Raw genomic sequence first — 27,537 nt, 5'->3', positions numbered from 1 at the left:
TGAGCTGCTTGGAAAGAAAGACAGGCTATAATTGTAAGCAACAAACCGGCCTTCCACTCGTCTAAGTTGGGCTATTGAGATAGAAGAAAGTTTCAAGAAGAGGGGATTTTTGTGTGAACACTGTAGACGAATTCCTGTGCTGACCACATGCTCAGAGGCACTCTTGTCCCTTAGTTCTTCAGTTCTGTTCCCCACTTCTTGGCCTACTGTTTTGCTTCTGGCTCCACCTGACAGACCTCAGTGGTATAATGAAAAACAAAGTAAATCTCACAAGCCTGATCACAGACATTACTTGGAGCAAATCCTATTGAGCTGGGACATTGTTTTTCTAAGGATCAAACTAATACAAATTGCAAACCAAGGACTATCAGTTTCTGATTCACATTCATACTCAGTCATGGAAAACATACAGCCCATTCACATGACCACTGATTTCTTCTAGACATTGGGATAGGCACTTGAAAATATAGCATATAATTCTGTTCCATTCACTAGTACATTTATATCATGTCTTTCTTCTACCATGGACCTCTATATGGCATACAAGTAGATTATCCAGATTACATCCTATCCAGATACTGATCCAACTCCATCTGGCTTAGCTAGATGGTTGCATCTAGCGCTAGAACAAAACTAAGAGTGACTATGTCATGTGCCTTCAGACCATGCCCTAGGCCAGTGGTGGCGAACCTATGGCATGCGTGCCACAGCGGGCACACAGAGCCCTCTCTGTCAGTATGCGAGCCAAGTCACCCCAGCATCGCCCCAGCAGCCAAGCCTCCAATAGCAGTGCACACAGGGGCCATGCGCATGCTCGGAAAGGAGTAGCGGCGCCAGGCAATGATGTCACAAGCCACAACTCATTAGCCGTAACTCATCTGAGCTTTTGCATGGCCGATCAGTGCACTGCTAAGGATCTATATATATATATTTGCTTGGATTGGCTGTGAGCTGTTTTTTTCTAAACTAAACCCTACATTTTCAGGTTTTATTGCAGTGTTGGCACTTTGCGATAAATAAGTGGGTTTGGGGTTGCAGTTTGGGCACTCAGTCTCTAAAAGGTTCACCATCACTGCTCTAGGCCCTCATGATGCAGTGGGGTTCCCATCACATGCAGCCGTTCAGCTGAACACACTTACACTTTCACTAAAGTTGTTCTTCATCAACACAAGAGGGCTGGCAGTAGACAAAGTGGAGACCAGAGCTTAGGTCCTTCTACTTGATTTAAAAACTGAATTCCGGAATAGGATGTAGGCTGCCAAGGGAATCCAGTGAGTTCTTTGGGCAAGGCCTGCTTCTTTAGTGATAAAATGTGACCTCTCTGAATCAAAGTGCACCTGCCACCTGAACTGGATCCTAGTGTGGAAAAATAAGGCACTCTAAGCCCTGCCTCCCACTGTGATACTGTTGGAAATCCCCCCTTGCAAAAAGTTACTTGATTGTAATACAAATTGCAGGCACAAAGTAGGGACCCTCCAAACAAGAAACAGGCATGGGTCACCCACAGGAGGATTCGGTGAGCAATAGCGGAAGGCTCTGGTGTTTCACAAGGCAATACAGGACCACAAGAACGTGAGTCATCCTGGCTGGCTTCAGGCACACTGTCTTTCCCAAACATATCTGGGCCTGAAAGACCATGGAAGGTAAGTTGCAAAGAAATATAATTGAGTTACACAGAATCATGAAAAGCAACCCATTTGGGGATGGTTGGGGGCAGTTACATCAAAAGCAATAAAAATACTGACCTTCTGAGTCAAGGCTGGAGATACTGGAGCTCACAGGACATAAGCGTTACAAGAGTATCAAGCTGAGCCTCTATGGGTTGTTCTTGCCCTCAAAGCTGTTATCATTTCACTATGTCCAATTGGTTGCATCCCATCATGAAGACATGGCTAGACCATTCATGCAACAAGAAAGCAAGCAGGAAAAATGGTACCAAAGCAACAAACAGAGAGCATGTCACCATGGTTAGCCTGAACAGCCACAAAAGAATTCGATGGTTTTCAGTGCCCTGAAAACACTAGTTTCACCCTGGAAAATAAAATGAACTAACATGTGTCTGGTTCTTTATAATTCTTTACAGGTGTTTTGTCTCCCCACCCCCCCACCCCGCCCCGCACCTGCTCCCAGCTGCATATCCCTTGTTATTTCTCTCTTCCCCACCCCTGTACTTAATATACAGACTGCTCAGTTTCCCAGCAATTATTTGTTTTGCATGCCTGAATCAGAAACAGAGAGATATGAATGTATATATGCAAATAATGAAAATACCGAGGTGTAGTTCTATGCATTTAATATAACACTGGGGAATACACTTTTACAGCTGCCCAGTAAATACTGTAAGCTGATGTTTTCAACTGCTATGACTCAGAATTAACTTCTAACAGATAGAAGCCTTTTTAACAAAAAAAAATATGTCCCACATTAAAGCGGTAATTATTTTTATCATGCATTAAACAAATTATATTTTACTATTTTAGAGTAGAGGTAAACCACAAGCAAGGTTACAGCCTACCCACTCAAAAACATATATTGTCACTGAGTGCTTCCAGACAAGGATCTTATGGCATCATTGCCCTGCACCAACAAGGGAATTTTACAGGGGTCCAGACAAATGTTATTTTCCACTCCTAACCCTCCTCCTTTTCCCTCCTCCCTTATCCAACTTTTTCATATTGTAGAAGATATGTTAAAGAGAAAAACTAATTGCAAGGCCTACACAATGCCTACTGTCTAATAGACTCTGTCTGGGAGCAGCCACTATTACAAAAGTCCTGGTTCAAACATACTGACAAACCAGGGTCATCGAGAACCTGGATTACCATGAACTACCCTGCATGCTAGTTACTAGCTGTGTTTACACATAACGCCAAGCCAAGCTAGAAACCACACAGGAGGCTCAGTCAGCAGCAGTGCATGCTGGGATTGATTCCCAGCCATGGGGACTGATGGGATACATGCCACCATAGGGAGGAAAGATGGAGGCAGCCCAGCGACAGCCCCAGAGTATTGGCGGCAGCGGCCGGGCATCGCGCTGTACCTCCTCCAGCAGCAGTGAGCCCGGAGACAGGCGCGCTTGGTGCTCCTGCCTGAGTGCTGCGGGTTGCTCAAGCAGTGCTTTCAAGCTACTCTTAAAGCCAACAGCCTCCCCGTGCAAAGTCGCCTTGCATGAGAGAAGGGCACTAGCTGCATGCAGGCATGACCAACAGAGTGCCCGCCCTGAGAAGCCCCGGTCTCCTGCTCTGTCTCCCACCCTCCCGCAACCCCTGTCCTGCCCCCGGCATTCCTGAGGGCTTCCCACAGGCCCTGCTGCAGCTGTGGGGCAAACACATTCCTTGCAGCCAGCCAGAAGACCTTTCCATGCAGACACGCACACGGTTACCCCCAGGAAAGCCCTTCCAGCAGGACGCACTCGCCCGGTCCCCATGGCACAGGGAGGCAGCCCCTGGAGGCCTGTGCACACCTTGTGGGCACACGGACACGTGCAGTTGCCAGGGGGGCGGGTGTGCGAGTGGGTGTGCTTGCAGGTTGGCAATCCCTGCAGCAGGGGCTGTTTCTGCAGCACTCCTCTAGAGGTCTGCTGGCAAGGAGGCAGTTGCTCCACTGAGCAGCACAAAACAAAACAAAACAAAACACGGCAACTAGCTGAGGCCATGCCTAAGAGGGCATGTGGGGCAGTGAGGGAGAGGCAGGCAGAGCAAGGGCTGATGGGATACATGCTGCCATTTGGAAGGAAGATGGAGAAGCATGGAAGCTGCTGGCACAGAAACTGCATAAACGTGTGAATTCAGGACACAAGAGAACATACCTTGTTTAGCATTATGTGTGAACACACCAACTTCAGCTGAGCATTGCTACTTCACTCCTGCAGCCAGTAGGAATGGCTAAACAACCTAGGAATACACTGTTCTTGGGTTGTATACCATGAAATCTAAGCCTAGAACTCTTTCCAGAGTTTATTTTACGTTATTAAAAATACATTTAACATTGCTGTTTTCTTGATATTGCTTCTGCACTTTATTGTTTTGTTTTATACATTGTAAACTGGCCAGGGAGCTTTAGCTATGAAGTGGTACAGAAATCAGAGGAGAAGGAGAATTCATGACTGACAACAGAGAGGGTTTTGTTTTCTCTTGCTTTGCTGTGTTTTGGACCCTGGGTTCTTTTCTTTCTCGATTTATTTTCCTGGAAAGAAAAAAAATGGGAAACGTAGTGAGGAAATTCCCAGGAAGGTTACAAATGGAGCAGTGGCTGACTGAGCCCATTTCAGGTCTCTCTGTGCCCCCAAAGGATAGAAAGGATGGGTTGCAGCTGATGCAGCTGTTACAGCTTCAGGGTAGGCCCTTCCTACTGGCCTCATCTGGGCTGGTCTAAGAGGTAAAACTTGTTCTCAGACCCAAAGGTGTTTTCTATCAATCTCCAGCCTATAGGAACCCCACAGAAGAACAGGCACAACGGCAAGCACCCCCATCAGGCGGTATGGAGAGGCATGGGGGAACTTTGTAGCTATTATAACTAACAGCCATTGGTAACATTATTCTCTACAAATTTGCTGAATCTCCTTTTAAAACTATCCCAGTTAGTAGCCGTTACCACAGCTTACAATAACAAATTCCCCTAACTATTCCTCATGTGAAGGGTACATCCTTTTGTGTATCCTGTAGTTCCCACCATTTACCCTATGGGATGGTGTAGTATTATGGGAAGAGGAGAGCCCCAAAGAGCGTAACCTTTTCTCTTAGCAGAATTCTATATTCTTGAACATAAACAATGGCATTCTGAACTGAACTGTTAAGAGCTGGAAACTTGTATCCCGTCCGAATCTTGCTCTTGGGATTGGGTGTAGGATTATGCTTTGGGCTCTGTCTCTAGGAAAAGAGATAATAAAGAGATAATAGCAAAAACATAAAAGATACCACTGCATTCTTTCAAAATTACGAAGTGAGCTATGAGCAATTCCAAAGAATTATCTTTTTATTAAAAATTATCTAATATTCTAATCTTTTGGGGGTTATCCTATCCTACCCCTTGGAAATCAAATTTACACACAGAAATTACCCAGTTCCTCACTGCACGCTGCTGACAACATAAACACAAGTTTATCCAGAAGCATTAGAGGTTCATGCAAAAGCAAATAAAATCCAAACAAGATTTAAAGCTTGTGGTCAGATCAAGAAACCACAACTAAAATAGTTTATTTATCCAGCCGAGTATTACACCACGGCATGAGTTCGTAGACTTTTTGTATTTATCTCTGAAATATTTAAAAATTACATCCATGGGATTAAAGGCAAAGAAACTCAATGTATGTGCATGTTCAGCGATGTTTTAATATTTCAGTTGTTTCTTTTGCCACACTTCGTTGTTGCTCATGTTTTAGGCCCCGTAAAGGCTCCACGATAAGATGGCTATTTGGTGGAATTTCTACATATTTTGTTTCTTGTTCAGGGCAGCTGGTTTCTTTCCTCTCAGAGGAGAAAGTATATTTATCACTCCAACAGTGACTCAAAACAAACAGGAAGTCTTCCTTAGCAGACTCCTGGGCAAAGCAGATACTAAGGTAGTGGCAGAAAGGAAACAGGTCGGGCTGTGGAAGAAAGAATTACAGAGCAGAATATATTGTGGAGTCCTCGATGAAAGAGATCTGCAAAATCATCTCAAGCCAATTTTTTTTTTCCCACCAAGAAGGGACATTTCCCAGGAGAGCTGTAAGAGGTTCTGACACAGTGTCCCCTTCCGCATTTGAGCTTGCCTGAGGAATGTGACCTGGATACCAAGGGGCCGAAGCTTTTGGTGAACCTATGTGCCAAAGAGGAAACGTGAGGCAAAGTGTTCTAATAGTTTCTCCCCTTCCCACCCCCCTTTTGATGCAGCTGCTGCGAGAAAAACCACTTCTTTCACCCACGAGAGTTCTCTGACCGATTACTTCATGTAAATACAAAATTAGGCCAATAAAGTCTATCGCCGTGTAGGTTTAAGGCAGGAAAAATAGCAGTTATTAAAATAAATATTACTCCTAGACGATTATTTTTAAAACATCATGTTGGAGGGCAGCGGTCATTATTGTTCACTGAAATGTAATCTCCAAGGGTGACTGGAATGTGTCTGAAGAATGGAAGTACATTGGCTGCTAAAACACACATAAATAAATGTTAACAACTCATGGGCCAACACTGACTTTATAGATCTTTATCTTCTATGAAGCACAGTGTCTTACCCTATATAACTTGGTTAACACTGCATTCTTTTTTAATTTTTCTGTGTCTGAATGATATTTCCATGTACTATGGTCAATAGTCGGGGTTTGTGTGGTATAATTTTTGCCTTAGTTAAATAACATGAGCATTTACTCTCGTTTGCTTCAGTATCAGTACACATTGCCAGGGCTAAGTATAGTAGTACTATCTACAACATAAACTTAAGAGTGCAATCCTGCTGATTTTTGCTCAGAAGCAAGTTCCACCGTGTTTGATGGGACACATTCCCTAATATATTTAAGGACTGGTGCTTGCCTTTCCCTATACCCCAAACTGCTCAGGGCTTTTGGAATATCCTAATCTAACCATGAATGGAACTGTGCAGAAAAGCTCTGTGGAGAACCATCTTTTTCTCAGAATTCCCAGAGGAAAGAGATACTTCACACATCCGTTCTTGCTAAGGAGGAGTCCACACAGCACCTCCTGCTCAGAGACAAATGAGACATAGAGCATCAGTCCCCACTGGGACCCTAGACTGGGATCCTAGACAAGCCCAGATGCCATAAGGAAAACCTCTGCCTGTTTATAGGAGCACTTGCTGCAGTCTACCAGGTGCAGCTGGCAACACTGGACAGGGCTCACCAGTTGCCACGAAAAAAATCTGCATTGGATGAAACACTAGGTCTTGTGCACCATACAAATCAGACGGTTGCTGCTCATCTTGGCCAGGAGAGCTGCTAAATGCATAGGCCTTACTCCTCCCTTGGCTACTGCTATGTGAAAGTAGCCTGTAAGTAGAGCACTGCAATGGGATATGTTAGAAATGGGGATTGGCTTTTCCATGTTTTTTTCTGATGTCATACAATGTTCCCAAGACTGTGCTAAGACCCTTCTGCACTAATTTCAACATCACATATCGCTGATACCTAATATCTTGTTGTTCCTATACAACTTTGCTGCATGATTATATAGCTGATCTATGGTATGGAGTAGACAATTGCTACTACAATTTTCTTCCCTTTGCTACAGACTCATTTCTTGCATTTTCCAGGTAGGCACAGATTGTCATTGCTTTAATTGTAGCAAATGCACATTTCTCTTAACATATATCTCACTTTGGATTGGGGGTACAAAATTTAAAAGAGGGCAATGAAATAAGTCAGAAAAAAGGAAATGGGAAGGAGGCAAGTACACAATTTCTAATAATAATAATAATTTACAAGTTTTAGAAGCAAGTGTAAAATAATAGCCAGATGAAAGGCCATCAAGTGTTTCAAGGTAATTTGACAACACAGAAATGTGAGAACCTTTTTAAAGAGGCTCTGGGGACCTTCTTCGCAATACTTTATTGTACAATAAATGCTGACTTATTTGTTGCATGTAGTCCACATCTGTTTCACAAATGTACTTTTTCCTAATACTAAACTACAGTATTTTTTTCCTCTGGAAGAATAGAACTTACCCCAAATTTTACAGTGACTGTGACTACTGCAGTTGCGCAAGTATGGGGAGCTCTCGGTGGCTGAGTTTTACTGGCTGAGTTCTATTATTCTTGTCCTTATCATCAGCATCTTCTTACTTGGGAGGCAAAAGAATCAAAAGGGTGGGGAATATCCTATGCATGCTTTCTCAGAGGTAAGTCCCACTGAGTTCCATCACAATAAAATAATCCATCCTTCCATGCAAAGTTAAATAAGAGTCCCAAAGGATCTAGGAGGAGATTTTACCCTCTTCTGAGCAAAGCCTACTCATGCACAAGAATCAGCTTGGCATAAGTTAGATGTTAGAAGAGCACTGTGATTCTACCTGGACAGAAGTGCTTCTGTTAAAGGGGGGAAAGGCTGATGCCTTGTTTATTTGTTTCTACAATTCTTACTTGGAGGGAAAGTGACTACCTACTTCAACTACTGGCAGAGGGTTGAAGGGTTACATGGTTCTGGCATACCAGTCTTTGAGGAAGGTGCCTGCTTTGGAAACAACAGCTCAGTCACTCAACAGAGTGACCTCTGCAGTTCCCTTTTGTGGTCAAGCTTCTACAGACAAGATCTTCAGGGTAGCCAAGTGCACTGATTTGTTTTTATGTTCATGCAAACTAGGCTCCTGTGTTTTCACATTGTTTAATATCCAGTGTAAATCTTAGTAAATGAAAGCAACTGACAGTGACTAGAGTCAAACTGCACAATAATCAACACTCAAGGGTTGAGTTGAATGTTAGTTGTCACTGAACTGTGGGTTGTTATTAAAGCATGAATTATTGTGCGATCTGAGTCCAGCCATGCTAAAGAACCATGGATTGTACCACAAACAACCCACAGTTCATAACCCAACAGTAAGTCATGGGTTTTCTTCATGGGTTGTTTGTGATTAACAAGCAATGGTTTGTTAGCATAGCTGGGTTTGGACAACACAATAGCCTACATTCAGGGACAACCCATACTCAACCCAGAAGTGTGGTTTACGGCATTATCTGAACCAGTCAGTGACTTGCATTAAAGCAATTGAGGGATGGCCTGAGCCATTTCAGTCTGGGAGAGCTGGATAGTCCCTGCCCCTGGATCACAAAATAAAGGGCTCAACTTACAAGCCCTTTATTTCATCCAGCTGAACATCAGGGCGAAAGAAAGCTTCCTGACTGCCAACGCAATACAACAATAGAACAAAGACTTAGCAATGTTATGGGCTGTACCACACTGGAGGCAGTCGGGTTGCGGCTGGGCAGGTACCTGTTAGGTATGCCTATGCTTGGACACATGCACCAATTGCACCCAATAGCCTTATTGGTCCTTTCCTTTTCTATTATTATATCACTCCATGATTGATTCTACGCATGTATCTGTGTATACACTGGTAGGATTCTCAGAACACAACAAGACATGGTGGTTTCTTGTACAGGATGGCCTGTTGTGTTGTCTGGACTCTGCCATGATATTTCAGCATGGTGCATTTGTTTTTGAGAAACCTCAGTGAGAAACAGTGGTCTGGCTCTAAGCTTTCCATGCTTCACCATGATTTCTGTGGTTGTCCAAACCCGGCATCATGGGTTCAGACATCTGGAGTTGTGCTAGTAAGCAAGAAAGAGCGACAGTGTGCCGCGGGAGTTGCTCCAGCCATCCAGCGTGGCACCGAGTTTCAGGCATGGAGGCCAAAGAAGTAAGTGCGAACAGCAGAAGCACCGAGCGAAGAGGGTGGGAACCATGCTGGCAAAGAAACCACATCATTGTTTCCATTTACAAATATTTACAAATATTTGTATATATTTGGCACATGCAGCCAAAAAAAGACACACACCCACACACACCGTGGAAATCCTGTATGGTCGCTTGTCATGACGTGTGAAGCTGGCCATTGTGTATAAACAGTGGGAAACTGAAGTTGGCCATGATTTCTCATATTTACATGCAGTAAAATGCACAGCCATATCTACTTGTCACCCATGGAATTCTGTATCAGGAGCAGGGGAGCTGTGGTCCTTCAGAAATCATGGGACCATAACTCCCATCAGCTCTAGCCAGCATTGCCCATGGTGAGAAAAGCTGTGAGCACTCGGAGGACCCCAGGTTGCCCACCCTTCTACATGCAGGTTGAACCTTATACCTAAGGACACCGTGAATGAAAACTGCCATGACATGACCTGCAGTGAAGCTGCAAACATAATGGGGACCCTGCACATATTTCAAAACTGGTATATAAGCTATTGATTTCCTCACTTAGTAAAAAGGGTTATGCATGAAACTATGGACCTTGTTCAACTCAGTAATGACAAGCAGTTGAAAATAAAGGGCAACTGCTTCTCCCTCTCTTTTTTCTCAGCTCAGTGATTACGGAAAACCCACAGTGCCAGCTTGAGACTGGCAAGGCAACTAGCATTGCACAGGCACAAAGACAGAGAAACACTATAACGGAAAAAACATTTCAGTGACTATTTGAAGTGTGAAGAAGGCTGCAAATGGGAAGATAAAGCATTTTCCCTTCTACATATTTATTATTCCTTCACTGATTGAGAGGTTTCCTCTGTCCTCACTTTTTTTCTCCTTTTAACCTTTCTTTTAGCATCCCTTATTGCAAATAAACAAAATAGGCCTTTTTATCATAATGAACTTTAGTCATTACATAGATAATTCAACAAAATCTATGATGTATCATTAGCATGTGTGGTACTTTACAGAGGATAAGAGGAGCGAAGGTCCCTGTCGCAGCAGTTCGTGGTCTCCAATTGAACCCTGAGAAGACTATGCCGGAAAGTGATGGAAGAGAAGAATATGCATTCTCTCAGTGACATAGACACAGGCTGCAGTCTTAAGGTCTTGAGGGGGCATCCCAAGAGCCACTAGATAGAAAGCATCTTCCTTTCTAAGATCAGAGGGAAGGTCTACCCTTCGAGAAGGGTTCTGCCCTCCCAAAACTTCCATTATGAGCATGGAGACGTCCACAATCTTCGCTGTTCCAACCTCAGGGAGAATAGAAGAGGATGTGCAGGATGCAGATGTGAGAAAGCCACCATATTTTTAACAGCAAATTGATGTTGTGGAATGACCAGCAATTAGGGTGGCCATCTATTTGCTTTCACAGAAGACAGTCCTCTATTTGAAGAGCTACCAGAAAACTGTCCTTTATTTTTATGGCAACCTCTATTTGAAGAGCTGTCCAGTAGATAAGGAGCCATTAAGAAAATAAGGAACCATCAATGGCCCCTGGACAGCGGACTGAGCAAGGAAGCACACAGGTCACAACCTCCCCATGAGGGTGAGATGCACTGCATTCCTACTTGGCTCATAATAGGCATTTCCAATTTTACATCTATACTCATGCAAACTTTATGCATGTCTGTGACCACTTTTGTCCTTGTTTTTGATGATGCACGTCACTCACAAGTAGCCACTCTGCCAGTAATAGAGTCCACTCTGGAAGAAAAGCGGTCAGTGGTGGTTGCTCCCATCCATGCTGATGTGCTCCCTCCCCACCCACAACTCCCTTCCTCTCTGCTCGCGAGTCCAACCACCAGCATCCTGAAACATTTTGCATTGCCTCACACTCCTCGTTTGTTTGAGATGCTGATGGAGTTTAATGTGGAGGTATGCTTAGCCGCCAGCTGCTCTTCCTCAACTTGTTCCCTGTGCAAGAACATATGAGCTGTAAAGGATGCTACTTCTGAGAATGAGTGATAGACCCCATAGCCTGAAATATTGGCAATAGTATATATTCTGCTAGGTAATCATGGAGAGAAGGCTGACAGGTTGCGCACTGGAAAAGCAATGTGACTGCTGTAGAAGCATGAAGAACCACTGCATAGGACTTGAATGAGGATTATCCTGAAGTTCCCAATATGGTGCTTCCAGATGGCACCAATTCTCTTGGTGCCCACAAGCCTTCTTGTTCTTTCTGCTTTTTAACTGATGATGATGATGGAAATTAACAGGGACACTGGGATCCTACAAGGCAGAATGCCGAAGTTCAGATCAGAGGTGGTGTAACTTTATTTCCAACATAAAAGGCCCTGGAAGCATTCTTAGAAAATAACAATAATTTTGCTTTGAATTGTGCTTTCCATGAAATGAGTGTTTGAGGAGGAAAAGCTGTAGATTTGGAATTCTGGAGCTCAGAATCTAATTATGTCTTTCACTTTGTCATTCATTCATTCTATTTCACTGCTACCCAATAGCTGAAGCTCTCTGACCAGTTTACAAACATCAAAAACTTATAAAAACCAAGTACATATCAAACATATAAGCAGACAGCACATACAGAACTACATGTATATCTAAAACAATTTTAAACAATTGACAATAAGAAAAATCCAGGCCCTGATTAAAAATTTATCATCCACTACCAAATGCCAAAGGGAAGAGGAAAGTTTTAGTATGGCACCAAAAAGATCATAATGGTGGTGCTATGGAAATCATTCAATAATTGTGGAGTTCTTGGGCAAGTTAATTTCTTTTAGCCTTAGTAGTTTGGCTTATGAGAAGTGGGTATTTTGTGACTGGCTGCACCCATCACAGAAGTCATTTTGTAAGTGCACCCATGACATGCTCTCAAAATTCCAGATTTGCCCATCTGCCCCAAAAAAGCTGAAGACCCTTCTCAGCATCCACTTTCCGCTCATGCTTGAACTGTTGTGATTACCAAGGAGACACACCATTTTCAGGTACTTCTTGGGACTATAAGATGGCAGTCATTTTGGGGAGATTTCAGTGATACACTAGGATTTCTTCTACCACTACTTGTCCAGATAGCGAATATTTCTGAGTGCTATCCTTCTTAACAAGTACCACCAGATTCAAGTAATTCAATATTCCTAAGTTTCAAAGGACTAAATGAGCGTGACTGGAATCAAGTGTTGGAGCTGGCTGCACCAAGATGACAGATGCAGAGAGAGATGCACCCAAGATGGTGGACACAGAGTCACTAGAAGACTATCCCTGTGGAACAATTTGGCATGTGATACCTACAGAGATATACTGTGTTAATTGTTCCCTCAACCTGTTTTTTGAACTCATGAAGGCTGGTTAAAAAGAGAGGGAGTGCATGGGGGAAATGCTTATATACCTTCCAAGTAAGCCGTCCTGAGATGCCATGCATAAGGGGTGGCATATAAAAGTTTTAAATTAATAAATAAGTGTTTTCAGACATTAGTGCATTTGCTAGTTAATGGTTTCTCAACCATGAAAGGGGCAAATGTGCCCTAAAGGCCAAGAGGTGGCATTAAGCCATAACAATGTCAGCATTAAAGTCTCTTGGCATAGGGGAAATTGGTATTCAGCCACCTGTATTCATTATTTTTAGTCTATTGTGCATTTCATTTGAACAACCTTCAGCAGACAAGTAGAAAAATGTCCCTCCCTATTTATAGTTGGATTTGCCCACAATAGGAATCCATTCTGACGGTTCCTTGGGGACCGCTCATTATGGTGCCCTGCCCTGCCCTACAGGAACCTGCAGACTCCATGAAGTCTTACGGTAACGCAGGAACATTTGGCTGCAAGGCCTTCAGACAATATTTCAGGGATATGCAAAGAAGTTTATTTCAATGTAGTTGTTAATGAAACAGGCCCCAAATACTGGTGTTCCATCCGTTTTTCTACTCATGTGTCCACGGTAAGCAGGGAGAAAGCTTAATTTAATCTAGACGTCCCCCATACACCAATTCCCTCTAATTTTAGCCAAATCAAGCCTGAACTTTAGCTTTCTAAAGCCACACCTCAGGGGCAGGGGTGAATCACAAAAGAAATGGCTCTTAAAATCTGAACGTGACTTCCAGGCTTCTTCTATATATGAAGCAGCTCTACTGTTGAATCATGCTACTGGTTGGCCAAACTCTGACTGCCATCAGATCACCACAGAGATGGATCATAGCTGAGTGATAGGACACAGAGAGCTGCATTCATTCATTCATAGCTTGTATAGTCCATCCATCTTCTGGTGTCTCAGGGAGGCTTATATCTATTCAGATCACTGGTCCAGCTATCTAGTTTGGTGTTGCCTCTACTGACTGGGAGTGGATCTTCAAGAGTTCAGAAGGGAAACTTTCTCTACCCTCCCTTGAGATGCCAGGATTTGACTCTAGGCCCTTGGTACGTAAAGGATGTGCTCTGCCACTGATAGTCCCATTGCTATTAGAGGGACCCTAGGCTGTGCCGAATCGCACAGGTGCATTGGCACTGACACTGAATACACCCAGCTATTACTGCTGCTTGTGCACTCATACCCACTGATCTCCAAGGAGCCTAAGGTGGCATACAAGATCCTTCACATCCTCATTTTATCCTCACAGCAATCCGGTGAAGTACATTAAGCTAGAAGTCAGCGACGATCACAAAGTCATAGTCAGTCTTTATTTACAGTAGCCACAGGCCTTATACTATCCCAAAGTCACTCAGAGGGCTTCATGGCCAAACAGGACTAGAACCTGGGTGCCACCACCAGTCGCGCACCCAGCCATCACACCCCACCAGCTCTGTTTTATCATTTCTATCTCACTCTTCCCCAGCGTAGCATACATGGCTCCTCCTATTTTATCCTCCATGTGAGAGGAGTTTGGCAAGGAGCTAGTGACTGGCACAAGGTTATTGAGTGAGCTTCGAAGACCGAATGGGGTTCAGAACCCAGGTCCTAGCCTGATGCTGTAGAGGCTGAGCACCACGCTTCACTGGCTCTATGAGAATTGTCTTTGCATGCAGAAAGTCTCCAGTGCAGTCCCCCATATCTCCCCTTGAAAGGTCTCAGATAGCAGGAAGCTCTTGGAGTGAAAAACATTTTCCTGGAAAGCTGCTAAGAGAGTAGAGAATCGTGAGTTGGATGGAACAGTGGCAGGCGGTGGTCACAGAATGCATTTCCAGCAGAAGCCTTTCCCAGCTTACATGTTGCCCTAAGGGTGGATAATCATTGCCCGAGATGCCACGGTGCAGTGTGTTGCGCCCACTTTTGTTCTGTCTCATCCCATTCCCTCTCCTGCAGCACTTGACTGAGAAGCCCCGTTGAAGAGCAGCTTCTGTGGCCGACATTCCCTTTTGCTCTGTAAATAATTCACAGCTCGTTTTGGATATCAATACAAACAATCAATGCAGAATCGTTTATTCAGAACCCAGACCACATAATATTCTGCTAGTTGATACAAGATGTGGGATGTCTCAGATAAACACAGGAAGAACTAGACAAACATTTTGGCAAAAGGAACAAGGGAAGAGATAGACTGATATTATTATATCACCAGTTACGAAGGATGAAAAGAAATTCTGTCATTCTGTTTCCAAGCCTTCCTATCACAGAACAAGGCAATAACTTTTTTTATCTCCCCCTTGGCACTGTGGTGGTAAACCCAATTCTGCAGCAGTAAAAAGTGACCATGGAACACATGTAATTGAAGACTGGGGAGAAACTTACAGCAGTGGGGATAGCCTTGCAGCTGGACAAAAGTCACAGAAATTATTTACACCAACATGCATACTGTATCGTCATCATCAGAGGCCCTGACTGCAGAGTAAAGCTTATCCTTTGCAGACCACAGACCAAGCTCCGTCCCCGGTGTCTCCAGTTAGTGATCTCCTACTCAGGATCTCAAGCAGTCTTCTGCCTAACTGAAATCATGGATAGCTGCTGCCAGTCAGCTTCGATTAGGGGTGGAGGATCTCTTGCAGCCTGAGGACCAAATTTGACTTTGGAGAAGCTTCAGTGGGAGGAGTCACTGCCAGTAACCAAGCCCTAGAAAAGGCATATCACCCCTTTAGGATGGGCATAGAACAGCTCGAAAGTTACAAAACCAAGTAGTTCATAGGCAGTTATGGGAAGAGGGAAAGGTCCTCTGGGAACCTTGCCGAAGTGGATTGGGAACCCATAAGGGCTCCATTTGATTCCCAGCCTAGGGTTCTGTTTCCCTTGGAGCAGACAACTCTATCTAAGGTAGACAAATAGGCTGGCCCCTCACAGAAGGTAGGCTCACGTGTGTGAGAAAGTTTGTTAAATAACTTTCAGCTGACATTGATAGGGAACAGAGCAAATGTCCCTCATCATCACTGGTACCACTTGGAACCTGTTTCAACCTGTGAGAATGGACCTGTTGCAGAACCACCAGTGCTTTTTTTGTCATAGAACGCACCGGAACAGAGTTGCAGCACCTCTTTCAACAGATTTTCCAAGTTTTAAAAGTAACTTTTGAAAATTTGATGTTTGGTCCACGTGGATTTGAATCGCCCTGTCGAGCATAGCAGGTCGGCGGCAAAATCATTAAAAGGTGCATGCGGGCTGCTTGTGTGTCGAGTCCGATGCATGTGCGCTTCGTCCGCGCTGGTTGTGATGGCGCTGCTCGGCTTCTGACTGGTCGTGTGGTCGCGCGCTGAGTGCTTACTGCGGGCAGCGACCGTTATGTTTTGTTACACAACTGACGTGTGTGGGTGTGTGTACAGTGATCGACTACGTGCGAAAGGTAAATAATTTTATGAGTTCCAGCACCTTTTTTCTTACAAAAAAAGCCACTGAGAACCACTGTTTGCATTTCAGCAGAGAGGTTTTGGTTGGTACCTTCTGGAGCACTATGGGAGCCTGGAAACCCAGATTTGATGGTGAAAGCAGTGCAACAAGAAAAATCAAAGTAAATACACCTCCAAATAGAAGACAACAGTGATTTCCTGCCTCTGAAAAAAATGCATCATCTAAGCTATTTCTCACTAGCTAAACCAATCTATACTGTGATTTCTTTCTGCCAAAGTATATAAGCAGAAAGGGAAACTGAAGCATCTACACACAGCTAGACAAAATGCCTCCTCATCTTGGAAGCCTGTACAAAAGTAAACACACCTCTTTCTGCATATGCAACTTAGTTTGTTGTGCAGCTTGTCAAGAAGTGAATCATGTATGCAGTGAGCACCACTGGAGTACTTCAAACACGCTTGCAAATCTCTTTCTATTATCTCCTTGTCTTGTAACTTTTGTTTTCCTTTAGATCAGGGGCAGGCAAGTTGTGGCCCCCAGATGTTTTGTCCTGTAACTCCTATCTCCTCTTGCCAGTGGCTCAGGTTGATGGGAGTGGTAAGCCAAACCATCCAAAGGGCCCAAACCAGGCTATTTTTGCCACCTCCCAATCTGCAGAAAGTTTTCTTACCTTTCAAAACTTCATCAGATTTTCACCACATGTAGCTTTTCCCAACGAGTGATGCTGTGATGGGAGCAGCCACAACCAACAGAAAGTTTGCTGCATCACATGTAGAAGTTATGGGGTGTGAACCTGGAAACTCAAGCATGATGAAAGTGCTTCCACCCATGTTGCTTCCCTACCAGACCACGCAGCTGTCAGGGATCTGTGCAGCCTGTCCAGTCCCACTGGTTGTCTTCTAGTGCTTCCACCGTTCCTGGTAGGCATTTTATATTTTAGCAACACCCCAGCAGAAAGAAAACCATCTGGCAATTATTTATTTTACCACCAGCCAGGTGGAAAAGGCCTCACCTGTAGAATTCACTTGCTTGTTTTTCATTTATTGTAGGTGCATGAGACAAAATGTTGGGAGTTTCTGATGGATAGCACAGAAGTACCATGAGTGGAGAGGTAATCATGCCTGCCACAGCATAGAACTGGGAACACAGAAATCTGCTGTCTGGATTATGGTAGTGGTGGTTATCAAGAATAAGAATAGGAAGAATAATGGAGTGGAGGCCAGAAGGGAAACAAAGGGAAATTCTGAGGCAGAACATCAGCTTTGTCTGACATGTTAGGTTTCTGAAAGAGAAAAAGCAATCTGCTTGACACTGATACTTACATCATTATTTAGAAAATAAGCCCTATTGATTTGAACAGAGTTAGTTTCAACTGCTTAGGAGCTGCAGCTGGTGCAAAATGCTGTAGCCTGAGTGTTGACAAGTAGGACCCCTACCACCTCAGTCCTCAGAGATGTCTCCTGCTTGCCAATTTGCTTCCAAGTCCATGCAATGGACTGATAGTCGCATGTAGAGAGAGCTCCAAGCAGCTTAGCTCCAACATATCTGAAGGAGGACCTTCTTCCCTAAAGACCAGCCTGGGTATTCATACTAGCAGGGAAGAGCCTGATATAAATGCTTCTGCCCTCAGCGGTTTGTAGGGAGATGCTCCTGCGGCCATCCCAAGGTTATAGGACTGCCTCCCTTCCAAGATGCGTTTCATTCCTTCCTGCTGTGCATTCCAACGGCAGGTCGAGATGCACTTCTTTACCCAGGCCTGTGGACACGGATGAAGTTCTGGACTCTGATTAGAAATCAAAGCGGCCAGCCCACAAGGCAGGCAAGGTGCCCTTACTAGGCAGCAAGGTGGGAAGAGGGTCAAATGGCACGGGTTCCCCTGGCCTTGCCCCAGTCAGGAGGGTCACCTCGAGCAGGTGCTCTGGACAGCCCCACAAGCTTCTCTTCTATTTTCCAGGGTGTGGAAGAGGCTGGAGCGGTTCTCACTTGCCACCCCCAGCCTTATTTTTACCACATCCATGGGAGCTCTCTGGAGAGCCATGCAGAGGGAAGGAGCAGCTCTAGGACCCAGCCACCATTTCTCAGCAGGTAGAGGTGTTTATGCTGCTTTATAACATAAATATGATTAGGATCACAGCCTTATTTTCATTTTACTTTCTGGTTCAGTTATAATTTGTATACAAATAGTGTTGTCCTTCAAGTTATGGCAGGGTACCAGCAGTGGGGCGTGCTCCTTGTCAGTCTTGTGGTACTGGCTATGAGTTGGAGTTGCTAGCTTTTGCATAAACAAGACCACCACTTGCTTTAATCTCTACATAACAGGCAGAACACAACAGGAGGTGTTTCCGCTATCCTTACCTCCATAAGAAAAACAGTTGTGCCTGCTGACTGATGCCTATTAAGCATCCATGAAAACAAGGTGCCTTTGTCCATTGAAGAGATGCTCTCAGCAAGCAGAGCTCCATGCCTTACTGCAGTGTGGGTGGAGCTTCTGTAATTCCAACTGTTGATGGGCAGGTCACAGAAGTATTGAGATTATCAGGTTACAAGTGAAGCCCCGAAAGAAAACAAAACACGGAGCCGTTTCAGCTGTGTATTGCTGAATATATGCCAGGAGGGGGAATCAAGAGACCAGAAGGTGGCTTCAGGCATTGCACCTAAACAGAGGCCAGCTTCCCAAAAGTGGAGAGAGGCCTGCTAGGCCTCTCCCAGAATGCACTGCTACCTTCCCTTAGAAGGATGCTGAGCTGAGCCCCAGGGAGATACACTGAACTTTGCACAAAGCAAGGGTGCTTGCATGATGGGAATAAAGGTAGGAAAGCGTGTGGAGGTCTCACCTTCCTATTTTTCCATAGGCTTACAGAAAATTGTGGTAACCACCCTGTGCTTTTTTGTGACACCGTGAACATCTCCCAGTTTTCTAGGATCCAATACTAAGGTCAGCAATGTGCCTGGAGTCAACACTGTCTTCAAGCTACTTCATGGATTTACCATTTAGATATGCCTGCAACTAGACCAAGACTTCCCTTGCAGATGCTAAAGGAGAATGGGGGAATTGAAAGTGTCCAATAGTCACTGCAAACAAGTTCCCACAAACAAAATAGCCTACACTGATCATGGAACACATAGTCACTTCCTCTCCTTAAGAACAAACCGGTCACGAGGTGTCCTCTCTTGTTCTACCCATCTACTCTTCCAGCCCCAGGAAAAGCACAGAAGCACTTCAAACTAATGAGATAAAGTAGATGAAAGAAAAACTAGCAATCACTTTTAGCCATCTTTCTCTTAAACCACAGAGATGAAGGCAAGGCAAAGCAAGGACCAGAGGCCTACTCCTTTTTCCTCTAACAGAGAAACACACTTTGCCCATTCCTTGGCAAACAATATTTTTAAAAGCCAAGAAAGAGTAGGTTTATACAGTCATAACTCCTGGGCTGCCATAATTCCTGTCCATCTTTGGTGACTCATTGCTTAGTAGTATTAACTGTATTTTTTACCATTTATCCATCTTGGGCTGTGGAAGCGCCATGAAATTATTAGAACTCTAGCACTGCAGGAAGGCTTCCAAAAAAGGGACCCACTTTTCAGGGAAAGAATGAAGGGAAGCAGAACACAAAACATATAATGCTGACTTAATACTGTCAGTCTAAAGGGTGTGGCTTCCCAGGATCTCATCTTCTTTAGGTACATATACCCTGTTTTAAAAGCAAAATTTTGTAAAAGTCAATATTAAATTGCTAGAAGTTATACAAATAAAAAGCACACAACTTCATTATAGCAAACAGCCACTTAAAATAGGAGCCCAATAAAGCAAAGCAATTTAAAACCTTTCCAAAACAAAGTCTTCAGAGCATGTCTAAGGAAAGAGACTTGGCAAATTTCCCCGTGAAGTTCTACAGTCATGACGCCACCAGTGAGAAGGCCCTGATCCCATGCACAGACCTTCCAGCATGGTTAACTGGAGTACTTTTCACTGAGGAATGAACCAGGACTTTCTCAGTACAGCACCTGTGCTCTAACACTGAACATTGTAATACAATGTAGTGCCATCATTGTGAAATTAATTGTCTAGGACTGACTACCCAGTTAATGGCATTGCGTGGGATACAGATTTAGTGATACTTACAGCAGACAGATTGGAATCAATAGATCTAAGTGTGACCAGGTCTGGATCTGACCCATTGTATAGGAGTCCCCCCCCCCACACACACACACACACTTTTTGTGTTTTTGTGCCTGGAATGAGAAGGGTGGAGGAATGTCTGTGTGCAGTGAAGTTCAGTGAAGGAGCCTCTGCTTTATATGCTGAAGTTTTAAGCCCCAGGAGAGCTTAAAACTTGGAGTGCTATACCAGTCAATATTGCATTGATGGACCCAGCATAAGGCAGTTTCCTATTTCCAATTGTGCCTGGGGATTCTGGGACTTGTAGTCCAACACATCCAGAGGGTGCCAGGCTGGGGAAGGCTGTTGGGCAGCGTTGACTTCTCTGCCACAGAAAGCTTGTCTGACGTCATTTAACAGAAGACAATGCTCACGCTCTTTTTTGTTGTTCCACATGTGGGAGCGGTGTTTTACAAAAGCCTGGCTGCATATGAAACAAATTCGAAGATGCCAGCCGGGACACATAAATGTGCGTGCATGTGCTTTCTGAAAACAACAAGGAAAAAAGCTAGCGACTTCATTTACCTGATCTTGCTGGAGAGGCAAGTCGAGGAGCCGTTATCAGTGTACCTTCCCAGCACTTCCTTCCTGTCCCGGTCGCTATTAAACCGCTTTTGTATCTCCCACCCCACCTTCCCGACGCAGGACAGCGGCAAGTCTCAACTTTAATGACATGAAAGGAAAACGCAAAGGGAAACCTTTTCTTTAAAGAAAAGGGAAGGCAGACCGGGTTGCTCAGAACTGGCCAGCAAGTCACATCCTTTTGCTTTTCCCTGAAAGAAAGAGAGCGAGAGAATCCAAGCATCACCTTATTATTTCCTTATCAAGATCAACTCCTGCTTCCTGGAAAGTATTGCTGAGGTAAAAAGCAAAGGTGGCGAAAAAACAAGGGGTTCTGAGCAGTCCAATCTGTCAAGGAAGAAAGGAAAAGGCGGGGGGACACGAAAAGTGAGCGCGTTCAGCATGAGCTGTTTCCTGTGCTCAAGGGGGAAGACGGCAGGCTAGTAACTGTGTGTACGAGGAGATCTGCAGCCGTGTTATCTGTGACCTGCAGCTTAGCCCTTGTGTCTCAGCTGCCAAAAAGCTCCTATTCAATGTTATGCTGAGTTCATCAATGCTCCACGTGTCAGGATCCTAACAGGAAAACGCAGGACAGGCACGCTGCTCTTTCCAACTGCCTGGGGAACCCGTGACAACCCAAATCCCCTTATAGGCTGTCCATATCAACGTACGGCAGGTCAGGGCATATAACCCCTCCAGAACCACAAGCGGCAGCCCCACACCCTCCCCCCCACCAAAAAAAAACACACTTGTCAACGCTGCCGCTTTTAAACCGAACATGGGACCTTATCGGCAAACCCGAAGTAAGGATGACAATTAAGATGGATTGTGAAGCCTGCTGCTGCTGCACAATTAAAAATAACTTGGCAGCACGTCCCACCCAACTGTTGGGTGGTGTGGCGAGAACTTTATCCCAGCCTTGGGCTGTATTAGCATATTTAGTAGGCTGCAAGGCGTAATTCCAAGGCGTAATTCCTGAGATGCGGGCTTTTAAAACGGAAAAAAAATAATCTGCAGTTCAACTGAAATGTGCGGGCTGGATACCACAGGCGATAACGTTTACGAAAAGAGGGCAACATAGCCTTGTGGGCGTCAGGTTTACCACGCGGAGGCTGCAATCCAGAGGATTTGTGTAAGGGACGCCTCCTTGGACATTGTTTCAAGGGCTTGCCTCTCGGGAAATAAGTTTAAACCTGAGTTTGCTGCTCTGTAAATGTGCCTAAGATCAGGCTGCGAAGCTCTTATGATCCTAATCCGTATTAGGAAGGAAGTCTCATTGAACGCAGTAATCTTACTGCAAAACTGAATCACTACAATAAATATCTTGGTGTGCCATTTCTGTAGGAAAATGACTCCATGCAATCTAGGAAAAACAGCACTGCAAACTTTTCTTCGGTACACGGAACTTCCTTGCCTCGTCACTAAATCGGCTGCACTTTAACAGTTAATCTACTAGATGAACTGGGACGGCGGGGCGGGGGGGGGGGATTTTCAAGCTTTTAGATATGGGTGTGCATGTGTGTGTGTGCACACACGTGTACACACATAGCCGAGTGCCAGCCCACTTCGCTTGTTTCTTCTTGTTTTCCAAGTGTTGCTTATGGTATCTACAAATCTGTTTGGGTGGGGGAAGAAGCAGAGATCTTTCTGTAGTCGCTAAGACATTGTCCTCTTTGACATCTGTGTTGCTGGTGGAGAGGATATCCTGCCAAATGTAATCAGACAACTGTGCGACCCACCTTGTAAAGGGAGGCACTACTGACTGATTAGTGCCCAGCAGGAGAAGTTGCTGATTCTTTAAGTCCTCAGCCACCGCCTCTGGGCAAGGAGGGGGGAGAGAGAGAGAGAGAAGGAAACAATACACTTAAAGAGAATTGCTCTGCTTGGGGAGAGATGGCATACAAGAGTAACAAATGCAATCTTGCATACAAAGTCTTCCTTCATAAAACCCAGCAGAGCAATAGATTAATCCACCTGGTGGTTTTGGCAGAGGGAAAAGAAAAAGAAAAAAATCCTTAGCCTCTGACAAAACTAAACAGGTGCACAGGTATAAAACTTTTACTTTCCAGTACCATACAGCCTGCCCCCCCCCCTCTCTCTCTCAACTCTGGAATGCTTTGACAGGTGCAGAAGTTCAAGTTACAGGGTGGAAGTAGCAAATAAATACACAGCATTAGTGTCTGACGTGCTTACTGAGCAACCGGGGATGTTAATAACTGGCAAGGTACACTAATCTCTGATTGCAACATTTGGTTTACCTTAATCTGGAGGGACAGCTGTATTAAAGAGGGAATTATACTAATCAGTTCAAGGCCCTTGCATATAAAACTTCCCATTAGGCTTAAAGTACAACAGCTTATGTTCATTCTCTAGGAGCCTTACATCTGGTTCTGAATAAGTCTGCCTCTCATTTGCAAGGTAGAAACTGAAAACAAGAGAGATTGGTGAGGGGGAGGAGAGAAAAGGAGGCTGACAGTTGCTGGAGGATGGCCGATAGAAGAACAAGCCTCTAATTCTTTGATATTTTTTAAAAGGCACCTCCCAAAAAAACCCCCTCTAGCTTTAAGGCATCTTAATACAAAAAATAAAGCATGTGTTATCAACACTAGGCCATTTTTTCCTGTTACCGGAGGTGACCAACATAAAATAAAATTGATGATGTCAGTCAAAAACAGCTAAGCACAATGCTTGGCTTTGTTATCTTAAGTCAGAAGGTATGATAGGCCATGCCATATGGCTTTAATCCTCCTATATCTTCCATCACCTAACAGGCAACCTTCATGTAGCATGACCTTATTTGGCAGGTCTCAGGTTAGGGCTGCCCAAAGGGGATTTTTCCTCCCTCTGTTTCTGTTATATCCAAAAGGTTTATGTTGATTTTTTTCTCTCTTTTTTTAGCCCTGCAAACTATAAATCCGACTGATTACTCTGCACTCTTTTGCTTGACTGAGCCTTTACAATCAGACATCCCCGTTAACAATAAGCTCCTAATGAATCAAACATCTATGGCATTAGTTTCACCTAGCTGCCTCTTTCCCATGCGCTGCAGCTCTTTGTCAGACCTGGCTTGATGAGAAAAGCTAGTGACACTTGGCGCACCTATTGATAAACAAGGCAGTAATGAGGGAGCATAACAAAAATTACCTCCAACAACCTGATTAGAAATGACAGGCATAGACTACTGCAGAGCTTCGCAGTTAAGGTGACTTTTTCTAATCTTGGGGAGGCAGAGTGGGAGGTAAACATATAATTAAGTACAACTCAAACTACAGTGTTGCTCCTATCAAACTTCCACTGGAAATTAAACCACCATTTATGAGAAGAGTGTTCCTTGTTATGTTTGGCCCTATGGTAGGTGGATGCAAGCTTCAAAAGTATTAGTCTTTTTTTACTGCACTCCTTCAGCCAATAAGCTGTGGAGAGTAAGGATGTGGCAGTTTGCAAATCAGATTGTTTCCCTAGGGTTTAGATCTTAGGTATTCCAAATTAACATTTTAAAAATCACCAAAGTGTTAAAATGTGTTTTTAAAAGATGTGCATGGTATATGCAGGAAAGAATAGAGGAAATAATGCCCAATGCTAAAGGTAGAAATCAAAAACATATGAAAATTCTTGGTTTGAACAAATACACAGTCCGTGTTCCTAACACCAACATCAGGGTAGCTGAGAAATGGGCAAGGTAAGGGGTGTAGGGTGTGTTACAAGGGCAGCCTGAAGCTCTCCAGTGAACTTTAAAATACAAGAGCTCCATTCCAAATGAGAAATGTGTGGCTTTTGCATTTGCAAACCAGAATGTTGGGAGGATTTCAATTAGTGCACAGATGCACTTGAAAATCAAATATGGACATGGGAAATGTGTTTTGGATATAGTAAATGAGAACTGATGACATGTTTACACTTTGCAGATGGGTCCTCTACAAAGCCATCCTTTCTGATAAGACACTATCCACCATTTTCTGACTCCACAGCTTCAACAAAATGGTGATACAGCAAGTAAGTTATGTCTCCGTCTCCAATATTGGCTCAATTTCTTAACATCACAAATGTTATTCTTTATATTACCTGTTTAAGTGACTGTAATGAGTAAGGATGGACAACTTGTGGCCCTCCAGATGTTTTGGCCTACAAGAGCCATGAATCCTAGGCAACTTAACCAAGGGTGAGGGATGAAAGAAGTTGTAGTCCGCCAGATGTTTTGGGCTACAAGTTACTCATCCTACAGAGTCCTAAGCAGTGGTTTCAGTCACATTTCTTGTTTTCTTCACAGGTAACATATTTAAAAAAAAAAAAATCACCAGTATAGCTTTTGCTGAAATACAGTTAAAATCTCAGAGACTACCAAGGTCAGACTTTGATCTGCACAAAGCTGGCTGAAATCCATTGATTTAGATAGGATAGTGTCAGTTTAAAGCTCCCAAGGACCTTCCACTATGTACTCTTTGAAGTATTTCCTCTTGAGTCATGTGTGACAAAGAATGCTGAAGATACTCATAAAAACTTAGGAACACAAGCGGAAATGTAGTATTAATACTAACAATTAATGATCACTGCCTGTTTATCTGTTTGCCCAAATAAACAAGACTGTGTTATGTACAGAGATGTCAAATTAGTAGGTTTCTGGAGCTGCTTTGATGATCAAATCCAAAATTAATCTAATTTTCCCAACTCTTATGAATCAGTATTGGCCTACGAAATGTATCTCTGTTACTGAATAATGCTAAAAATGTGCTGACAAAGGAAGAGAATAAGTGAATATTCAGTACCCAATGTTAGCTGCAGATCATGAGGAACATTGTAAAAATATCTACTTCCTGTCTGTATTCTGGTGCACCAGATTGCTTATCACAGCTCTGCAATCATCACCTTCAGCAGATTACCAGCTGATCACAGACTTGGCAGCGGTACTGCAAAGCTGCCACTCCACAGTGGTACATATATTCATGCTTTGTGTCCCGTTATTGTCTTGGTCAAACCCAAATGTCATGGGTTTCTGCAGCATCAGAAAAGGCCAACAGTGGTCCTCAGCAGCGTGGCCAACACTGTTTAAATAGGTGGACAGAGAACCATCTTGGGCCCAGAACATTATTGGTAATAACATGCACTCCTTAAACATTTAGAACAGGTTTTCTCACACACACACACACTGAACTTGATATGTACATATCCACTGTTATTGAGAAGCTCTGGGAAGCATGTTTGGTTCAATAAGACACTGGTCCATTTTATTGCTTTTCATTATAATGATCATTGTTGAATTCTCACCTTATTTTCCTTCTTTTTTGTTTTAGTGGATTGATTTCAATTTGACCGACTAAGAGAAAGAAAAATACACATTATTTTAAATGTTGTTGTTATGCTATTATATTTTAGTTGATATTCTAGGTATGTTGCATTTGTATTTTAAAAATGAACAGTGATGCATGAATAAATAAAAACATAAATTGTGATTCTCCAAAATTATTAAGCTGCAACCTCTCTACAAAATTTGCTGGGAGCATGCTTGAGACCCGCTACTTCTGAGTAGGCACACATGGAATGGTTAATACGGAATTCCATAACTAACTAAGAAGAATTTATACTGATGCCTAGTTTTAGTACTATTTTTAACTTAGCCAACTGAATGCAAAGGCAGTGGGGTAGGCTCTCTTCTCAGTTTTCTACATTCTAATGCACACCTTGCATGGGGAGCAATGAAGAAACAATTACCTATTAATGAGAAGAGGAACAAATTAATGTACATTAAAGTGTGAGGAACTCACATAAAAGCAATTTAACCACAGTAGGTTTAAAACTTTAAGTAATGGGAACTCTTCAGAATTTCAATGCTATATTTACATACTTGAATTCTCGTTGTGATTATTAATAGTTCAGCGTCTCTCCCTTTCTACCTTATACTTACAGCATGGATACAGAATGTCAAAGCTAATTTACTCTTCAACTTAAACAGTAGCTAAGAATTGCAAACAGAGGTGACTACAGAGGCCTCAGTCCTCCTCATATTCAAAAAGCATTCCAGCTGCATGACTGCTTTGAACAGTGTTTCTTCTGTGTGTAGAATGATGTTGAAGCTGGTCCCAAATCTTCTGATTCTGTGCTAGTACAACAAAAATGAAAATTCATAACTCATCAGGTTGGTTTTGCCTTTGGATTCCTGACCCAAGACCGAGTGGAAGTCTGTAGATGCATTTTCAATGATAAATGTCAGGTATTTGACTGAACTGAAGTAAACCTATTGGACTTTTAACAGCAGATTTGTGTGAACTGGAAGAAGGCCTTCTAACCCCAACCCCACTGCACCTGGACCCACAAAGCTATAAGTCATTTTGGCTCCCCAGGAAGATGCACACGTAGGATTAACTGGGGAGGGGGAGGGGTGTTACATAGAAACAGAGCGAGTCAGAAGGGGTCTCCTGGGCCATCTAGTCTGACCCCCGGCTCCAGCTGGCTGCACTCATGGCATGCCTACCATGTGCATGTCCAGCCTATCCTTGAACACCCTCACCATTGGGGTTCAACCACCTCCCATGGAAGCCCATTCCATACCCCCGGGGTCATAGCTGTGAGGAAGTACTTCTTGGCATCTTGGCTTCCTAAGCTTTGATCCATTGAAATGCGTCCTGCCCTCCACTGCAAGGGGAAAAAAGGCCATGACCTCCTCACATACCTGTATGTTGCTAACAGCCCCCTCTGAATCAC

At 43.7% G+C, this 27,537-nt stretch overlaps 1 long non-coding RNA gene across 1 annotated transcript; it reads left to right on the top strand.

Annotated features, from left to right (window-relative positions):
• Window positions 1–20,893: 20,893 nt before the first annotated feature.
• LOC123027408 lies at window positions 20,894–26,169 on the top strand. Its single transcript, XR_006415513.1, has 3 exons — window positions 20,894–21,141; window positions 24,747–24,834; window positions 26,130–26,169. It is a non-coding gene; the product is annotated as an uncharacterized LOC123027408 (long non-coding RNA).
• Window positions 26,170–27,537: the final 1,368 nt, after the last annotated feature.

This window comes from Varanus komodoensis, unplaced genomic scaffold (genome assembly GCF_004798865.1).
Source record: "Varanus komodoensis strain SLA01 unplaced genomic scaffold, ASM479886v1 scaffold32, whole genome shotgun sequence".
Taxonomy (NCBI): Eukaryota; Metazoa; Chordata; class Lepidosauria; order Squamata; family Varanidae; genus Varanus; species Varanus komodoensis.
This window is presented reverse-complemented; position numbering and strand designations above follow the sequence as displayed.